A 6931-nucleotide genomic window follows, 5' to 3' on the forward strand; every position below is an offset into this window, starting at 1 on the left:
TTCCTTGATGTATAGGCAACATGCATTCCTGAGATGCTGTTTCTTTTCTTTTCTTTTCTGTTTCTGTTGCTTTGGGACGGTCGACTGGCGATATCGTATTACATCCGGCGCGAAGGCCTATTGTTTCGCATTGGCATATGCGTGTTCCCCGTTTTGATGATGGCTGGATAATTATTGACGTGAGGAATAATATGAATTTATGTGGCTGTGAATAGACCTTGGGTTTTTACTCGTTGTGAGACACTAAAAATGTGTGAGTGTGCGTGCGCGTTTGTGCAGCTGGGACCCCACTTGACAAGTAAGTTCAATGTGTTTGACTTCAGTGATATTGCCGATATTGCCGTATATTATGCAGACTGTGATTTTTTTTTTTTGAAAAATGAGGTTTATCGTATTTTCAATAGAGTAGACCGCGCTGCACATGATATATGCTTTCTCCAAGCAGCGTGCTTTATATTCTTATCGAATCGCTCACGCCTGTATAACAAATTCAGGAAGCAGATGTGAATGGGTGTGTTCCTCAGGTTGTGTGTTTGCCACACAAGCTTAATTTTTGCGAATATTGTATTATTCTGTTTAATAATTTTCTGGTGGTAGAAAATGTGTTTTGTCATGCTTGACACTTTGCTATTCGTGCAGAAGTGTGTGTAATTTCTTATTTTTCACTGTCGCTCGTTGTGTCTGTGTTGTGTTGTGTGTGCGTGTGTGTGCAACTGTGACCCCACTTAACCAGTAAGTACATTGTGTATGCCTTTTCGTGTGACTCGAGTGATAAATTTATGTGGTATTGCATGAAATGTTGGTTTAAAAATAAGGGTTGTTGCACTTGCATAGCAGTGGCTTCTTATTGCAATTTTCGCCCGTAAAAAAAAAAACAAAAAAAAAACAGCGTATATCGTATTATGCTGCGCGAGTAGAAGTGATTTTCCCAATTCGATTTGTGTACCCTTGTCCTGTGCTTTCTTTACACAGGGACAACGCGACTGTGTATGTAGCATTATGCAATAATTATCTGATAGCAGGAATGGGTGCCTTTTTCTCCATTTATTAGCATGTGCTTCGGTTTCTTTTTTTTTTTTTTGCAGTTATAGCTATTCAAGCAAAAGTACGTGTAATTTTTCATGGCTCTTTTTTTCTTTCACTGCTAAAGCAGAAGAAAATCACTTGGTAAAGCTGAATAGTGTTCTATCACGGAAAGTGGGTTTGTTTGTTTTTTGTTTGTTTGTTAGATTTTGTTGGGTGCTCGATGAAGTAAGCAGTGCTTAATCTTGCAGTTATGGGTATTTGAGCAGAAATGTTGGTGTCTGAGCCAGGAGTAGAAATTCCAATAAAGCACCTCTCCTTGTGCATTCCTGAGCTGCTGTGTGCGCGCGCGTGTGTGCTTTTTTCCTGGTTTGTGACGTCATCATGGCATGTTGGGGCTTGTTTAGCAGTGTTGCAATTTTACCCGTCGCTATTATCTTGTTGTTGTTATCTTGTGTTAGCCGCGTAGCGATGTCCGGTGACTCTGCTATTATTCCCGAGGTCTTAAGCCTTTTCCCTGCTCACCTAAGGAAATTTGTGTATCCCTGTCCTGTGCATTGTTTGCGGCAATGCGTCTGTGTATGTGGCACTATCAGATACCAGACATGAGTGCGTTTTTCTCCGTTTATTAGCATGTGCTTCGGTTTCTTTCTTTTTTTTTTTCAGTTATAGCTATTCAAACAAAAGTACGTGTAATTTTTCATGGCTCTTTTTTTTCTTTCACTGCTAAAGCAGAAGAAAATCACTTGGTAAAGCTGAATAGTGTTCTATCACGGAAAGTGGGTTTGTTTGTTTTTGTTTGTTTGTTTGATTTTGTTGAGTGCTCAATGAAGTAAGCAGTACTTAATCTTGCAGTTATGGGTATTTGAGCAGAAATGTTGGTGTCTGAGCCAGGAGTAGAAATTCCAATAAAGCACCTCTCCTTGTGCATTCCTGAGCTGCGCGTGTGTGCGCGCGTGCTTCTTTTTTCGTGGTTTGTGACGTCATCACGGCATGTTGGGGCTTGTTTAGCAGTGTTACGATTTTACCCGCCGCTAGTATCTTGTTGTTATCTTGTGTTAGCCGCGTAGCGTTGTGTGGTGACCTGAGGTCTTAAGCCTTTTCCCTCATCGCTTAAGTGAATTTGTGTACCCTTGTCCTGTGGTTTCTTTACGCAGGGACAATGCGACTGTATGTAGCATTATGCAATAATTATCTGATAGCAGTTGATGGTAGTTTGTTTAGCATGTGTTTAATTTTTGAAGTCATAGCCATTTTGCTATTTGAGCAGAAATGCTGGTATCTGAGGGCTTAATGCTGCGGGTAGAAATTCCTGTCTGAGATGAATCTGCATTTCACTGCAATTTGTTTCATTTAAGTAATATTATTGAAATTCCACAGCCACTGTGAATAAAAAGGGATGGCTGTGTGCCTGTTCATGGAAGCAACTTGCATATCGGAATGACATGTGATGAGAGCGAACTTTGCGCTCAGGTGCGGCAATGGTGTAGGCGGACGGAGCATTACGTGAAGCCAAGGGCAAGCTGCGACCTTGAACATGCAGAGCAAGTTTATTTTTAGGCTATGAGGACTCCTCGCGCTCGTGCATGTTGGGGCATGCAGCGAGGTCGCCGCTATATAAGTGGGGAGGATGTGTAAAGAAGCAGCAGTCTTCGCATCGCTTCGGGAGTGTGCGGAGCTCGCTTCAAAAGTAAGTATTTTTCATCCACGCTCTGTGGTGCACGTTTTCTTAGTGTTTCTTCTTTTTTTTTTCAGTGCCTAGATGCGTGTTCTGCTTTTTTGATCCTCATGATATCGGGGATGATGAGCCATTGGAAGAGAATTCACCATCTTCTCCAGACATTTCACCTGGCACATTGCATGCTCACGTTGAGCGATCACATCCCTATGTGGACATTTCCTTCCTGCCTTTCTTTCAAACTGATAGCGCATTTCGAGGTATCGTCAAAGCGTTTGTGCTATTGGCATCTGTTCACGATCAGGGAGTAGAGGACTTGCAACAATATTTAATGAACCACCTCCACAATATAATTGCTATTTTGCGAGCGCAAAGAATACCCTTTAGGTTTTGCATTTGTTCTGACGTTCTAATGATGAAAGAAAATCGAGGGGATGTAACCGCACACATAGCTCATTTTATGGCGCTTGCTCGCGAAGTCCACAGCGATGGAGCTATCGTAAATACTTTGATGGATGTGATTCAGGAGTCCACTGGGCGCGTTGAAAATTACCAGCGCGAGGGTAGTGGGTTTGTATCCACTGACGTCCAAAAAGTTCAAATGTGTATTTCCGCTGTGAAAACTAAAAAATTCGGGTGCAATGGGGTACTTCCCACAAATTTGGCTAAACGCAGAAACGTGTTAACGAATGTCCCTTTACCAGAGCGTAAGGAGGGCGAGTGCTTTAAATACAATACGCTCGCCCTCTTGCACCCGCAGGAAAGGAACCGATGGAAAAAATATGAAAATTATGCAACAGAGTACTGGTGGCCTAGTCACTTCCCTGTATCCTTCTCTGATCTTGACGAATTTGAAAACCAAAACAAGATTTCCGTCTACGTGTACGCGTACGTCGATCAGGGAGTACATGTGTCGCGACCCCCAAAACTAGAATGGGAAAAGAAAATTCACTTGTTGGAAGTAGATGAGCATTTTTTTGGAATTAAGTCCCTCGAACGCTTGTTGACAACAAGAAGTAACCATTTCGTATGCGAACGCTGTACACGCTCTTTCGTGAAGGAAGAGAGCATGGCGAAACATCGACGCCTTTGCACGGATGTGAACGAAATCCTGTTGGAATTTTGCGAGCCGGGAAAAAATTTTGTAGAGTTTACTAAAATACAGTACATGCAGCAGTACAACTACGTCGTTGCGTTGGACACTGAGAGCGTTCTCGCACCCAGTGGTGTTGGCATGCAACGTCACATTACCTCTAGCTTTTGTGCCGTGCTTGTGCGTACCCACGACTCAAAGGTGATGCGCATTAGAACACACCATGGGGAAGATGCGGCAAAGCAGTGTGTGAAGGCGCTCATGGAAATGCGTGATGAAATGATTGCCTTGAACGCCTGCCCCGCTGCAATGGTGCTGAGCGACGAACAACAAGCCAAGCACAGAGCTGCCACCCACTGTGCATACTGTAAACGGGAATTCGCGAAAGACCTACCTCGTGTCCGGCATCATGATCATTCGAAGCATTGTACTGCGGGTGAGACAAATTATATCGCGACACTGTGCAACCCCTGTAACGTCGCGTGCATTACCAGAGAAAAATTGCCGATCATGGTCCACAATTTGTCTTATGATTTGGCTGGACTGTTACGGGAATTTCACGTTCTCGGGTGGAAGCGACCTCCCTTCATCCACGCGACCTCCCTTCATTGTGGCCAGCTCCATGGAAAAAATCCGTTCGTTTGAAATTGGTACCTTCCTCTTCAGAGATACCATGCAGTACCTAAATTCATCACTTGGGGAGCTTGTGGAAACCGTCAAATCCATGGGGGGTGCAGAGGCGTTCCAATGCTTGAAGCAGGTATTTGGAGACGACTACAAAATTTTGCTTCGTAAAGGTGTGTTCCCTTACAGTTACCTTAGTTCTTTTGCAGTGTACGACGAGTTGAGTCTCCCAGAAAAATCCGCTTTTCGAAATGATCTAACTGGGGAAGATGTAAGCGACGAGGACTACCAGTACGCTGTGCATGTATTTGAGCATTTTGGGTGCTCGAGTTTACGGGATTATAACACTTTGTACCTGAAGACGGATGCCCTCTTACATGCAGACATAATGCAGCACTTCCGACGCCTGTGCTACAGCGCACGCGGATTGGAATTGCTTCATTGCGTTTCTCTGGCATCCTATTCGTGGCAATGTGCGTTAAATTATACGAATGCAAAATTGGAATTGATTACCGATGAGGAAATGTACAGAACCATCGAATCGGGCGTTAGAGGCGGGCTCTGTCAGGCGAGCAGGCGTCATTCGCGTGCCAATAACCCTCTGTGTAGCGGCTATGATCCTGATAAAGAGGAGGTGTACATATCATACATAGATTGCAACAATCTTTACGGATTTAGTATGATAAAGCACCTCCCTGTCGGTGATTTCGAATGGGTCGAGGATTTTAGCTCCGTGGATTTTATGCGTCATCCCACGGATTCGGAGGTGGGGTATGTGTACGTATGTGACTTGGAGTATCCAAAATCTATCCACGCTCTAACGAGGTACTTCCCCCTGGCTCCCGAGAAGGCAGTCGTCCCAAAGGAATGGCTCTCGCCATTCCAGCGAAGGCTTCTCGAAGAATTAATGTATCAGCCTGCTAACAGCAAAAAGCTGTTGCTCACGTGCAAGGACAAGGTCGAGTATGTCGTTCATTACGCGTTGCTCGCACTCTATTGTAGATTGGGCATGAGGGTGACGAAAATTCACCGAATTCTAAAATTTCGTCAAGCACCATTCCTGCGTCCCTACATCGAGGACAATGTTGCCAGACGCGTTGCCTCGTGTACGACTTTCGAAAAAAACTTCTACAAACTCTCAAATAATGCAGTCTTTGGGAGAACACTTTTAAATAAATTTAACATGCGTGATATTCGAGTAGCCTTCGATGAGGAGACGGCGAGTCGCCTCGGGAGTCGGGCAGAATGCGTGCCGATGGAAATTTTGTCCCCGGATTGTGTCATGTACGAAATGCGCAAAAGAAAAGTGCGATGCGATTTCCCGCTCCAAATTGGGTTTACGATTTTAGAACTCAGTAAATTAACCATGTACTCATTCTACTACGAAACCCTCTTGAGCAAGCTCACTTGTCCGGTGATTACCTGCTACTTTGACACGGATTCTTTAATCCTCGGCCTATTCTGCAAGGACTACGAAGATCAGTTACGAGCGATCGCCGACGACCACTTAGATCTGTCTTCCTTCGATCGGGATCATCCACTGTACAGTGAAAAGAATCGCGGAAGGCTTGGGGCATTCAAAAGCGAAACTGGTAGTGTACCTATTGAGGAAGTAGTTTGTTTGAAAGCTAAAATGTACTCCATCAAATTAGCTGGAGGAAGGCAAATTACAAGAGCTAAAGGGGTCAAAAAGAATATTGTACGCAAGCACCTCCTCCATAAGACGTACTGCAATACCTTGTTCAATCACACGAGCGTATCGAACGAACAAGTATCGATCGTTGGAAAGAAGCAGTGTATGTACACCATCAGAAATGTCAAAAGAAGTCTGATGGCATACGACGACAAGAGATACCTGTGCAATGACATCGACTCCTATCCTTATGGAAGCTATGAATATGGTAAGTTTAAGTGGGTGATATAACTAGTGAAGCTCATAATGTTCTTTTTTGCTTCAGAAGATGTGCAGGAAGAGAATTAATGCTTCTGTCACATGCTGTTCTCTCCTGCGGTTTGCCTCTGGGTCATGGACAGAGAGGGATGAGTGCCTGGGTGATCCACATAGTACCTATGTGAAGAACACTATGGATGTTAGCGGAGATATACAGCGTACATGGATGTGTCCCCAGGGAGAACTACAATATCTCCGAGACTGCCATGATGTACTCAATAAACATTGAAAACTATTTACCATGTTTTTGTGTGCCAACCATTGCTGAGAGTCGACGCAGGCTAAAAAAGAATGCCGCCCCGGACCAATAAGCAATTTGGAGGGAATTGTGAGCTGGCCTAGAAATGAATGGGATTGACCCACGAGCGGTTGTCTATGTTGCAGCTGGAATTATGAAGCAATATGCAGTTGAAAGCGTGTGACCGAGTAACTAGAGAGTGGAAATGACAAATGAGTCTATCGAGCATGTATGACAGGAAGCCAACAAGCCAATCACTAGGTTTTAGAAATGGATGGAAGTGACCACCCCCGGACCAATAGACAGGTGAGCGATTTTGGAAGC

The 6931-nt window shown here is 44.2% G+C and overlaps 1 long non-coding RNA gene across 1 annotated transcript; it reads left to right on the forward strand.

Moving 5' to 3' along the window:
- Window positions 1-2486: 2486 nt before the first annotated feature.
- On the forward strand, window positions 2487-6604 carry LOC135370374 (uncharacterized). Its single transcript, XR_010415318.1, has 3 exons — window positions 2487-2713; window positions 2779-6319; window positions 6377-6604. It is a non-coding gene; the product is annotated as an uncharacterized LOC135370374 (long non-coding RNA).
- The last annotated feature ends 327 nt before the right edge of the window (window positions 6605-6931 follow it).

Source organism: Ornithodoros turicata, chromosome 1, assembly GCF_037126465.1.
Source record: "Ornithodoros turicata isolate Travis chromosome 1, ASM3712646v1, whole genome shotgun sequence".
Taxonomy (NCBI): domain Eukaryota; kingdom Metazoa; phylum Arthropoda; class Arachnida; order Ixodida; family Argasidae; genus Ornithodoros; species Ornithodoros turicata.